Source organism: Lynx canadensis, chromosome B1 (genome assembly GCF_007474595.2).
Source record: "Lynx canadensis isolate LIC74 chromosome B1, mLynCan4.pri.v2, whole genome shotgun sequence".
Taxonomy (NCBI): domain Eukaryota; kingdom Metazoa; phylum Chordata; class Mammalia; order Carnivora; family Felidae; genus Lynx; species Lynx canadensis.
The window spans coordinates 61,133,929-61,135,404 of NC_044306.2; the positions used below are offsets into that span (position 1 = coordinate 61,133,929).

Below are 1,476 nucleotides of genomic sequence, written 5' to 3' on the forward strand. Positions count from 1 at the left end.
TAATTTCTTATGTTAAATGTGCAAGACATTTTGATTGTTCAAATGACTTGTGTCTAATAAGAATTACTTATTATTCTTAAATGGAAGAAATAATTGCCACACTGAACAGATCTAAAAGTACAATCTAAAATTTATAGGAAGACACACAAAGAAAGTCCCGAAGCATCTGTAAATATAAGTATCACAGAAGTATACAGAATAGAGTCACATACATCATTTTGGTTAACATAGGTTTCCTACTTCCCAATTCTAAGTGTTGTAGCATTTATAATTTCTCCTCCACTATAAAATGTGCCAACATAAAAGAACATTTTAGTCTTTAGTTTCCATGGTGTAGTGGTTAGCACATCTGCCTTACACACAGAAGACCCTGGGTTCGATTCCCAGGGGAACCATGAAGTTACCTTGGCTTCCATAAAAGAAATTTTAGGAGGTGCCTGGGTGGCTCAGTCAGTTAAGCATCCGACTTCAGCTCAGGTCATGATCTTGCAGTTCATGAGTTTGAGCCCTGCTTTGGGCTCTGTGCTGACAGCTCAGAGTCTAGAGCCTGCTTCAGATTCTGTGTCTCCCTCACTGTCTGCCCCTCCCCCACTTACTCTCTCTCTCTCTCTCTCTCTCAAAAATAAATAAACATTAAAACTTTTTTTAAGTAACATTTGAGTCCTACACTGTCTTTTTGTAGTGTAGTCTTAGTCAACAAACCAAACAAATATGTTCTAAAATTTTTACAAACCTAATTTTATATTATTGAAATCAGTAAAAAATGATAACACATGAAAATAGTTAAATGAAACACAAAATCAATATAAGTGACTTAAATTTTCTTCTAATTTAGTTTATCTATTCAAATATTCTGATATGAATAATCAAGAACTGAGTATATTCTAATAAATAAATAAAAGTCTTCTACACTCTTCATGGAGATTTTTACTACAAGAAAATAATTATTAGGATTGTCTTTGGTTTTGTATCGTATATTCCCTACAATTGCTATGATGTTGGAAAAAATGCAAATATGTATATAGTGTCTATGTGTGTGTATGTTTTGTTGAGAATTTAAAACTATACCTGCAGATTGCTTAAATTAAAATTTATCCTCTTGAATATTGCTTGAATTAAAATTTCAAATGAAATAATGAGTGTAAAAGTGTCCATATTAGGGCTTGGCAAGTAGTGAGTATTATGAACATTGTTCTTATTTTTACCTGTAGATTGGAGGATCTCTGTCTCATATACAAATAGACCAAGAGTAGATAGAGCTCAAGGCTCTATGCCTACACCTTTGTGAACACACAGCAGGAGTAGAGGACTTCAACTCTTCTGTGGATGAGTAAAAAGCAACAGAGGCAATTATGATGAGTAAACAAAAAATGCATAGTTTATGGAAAATTATAGTGCATGGGAAAAAGAGAACTTTGGTACATGCTGTTCATTCTACCTGGAAAGCTTTTTCACTATATATTCCCGTATGTTCCC

General features: G+C 33.4%; 1 non-coding gene across 1 annotated transcript; it reads left to right on the top strand.

Annotated features, from left to right (window-relative positions):
- The first annotated feature begins 322 nt into the window (after positions 1-322).
- On the top strand, positions 323-395 carry TRNAV-UAC. The gene has a single exon. It is a non-coding gene; the product is annotated as a tRNA-Val (tRNA).
- The last annotated feature ends 1,081 nt before the right edge of the window (positions 396-1,476 follow it).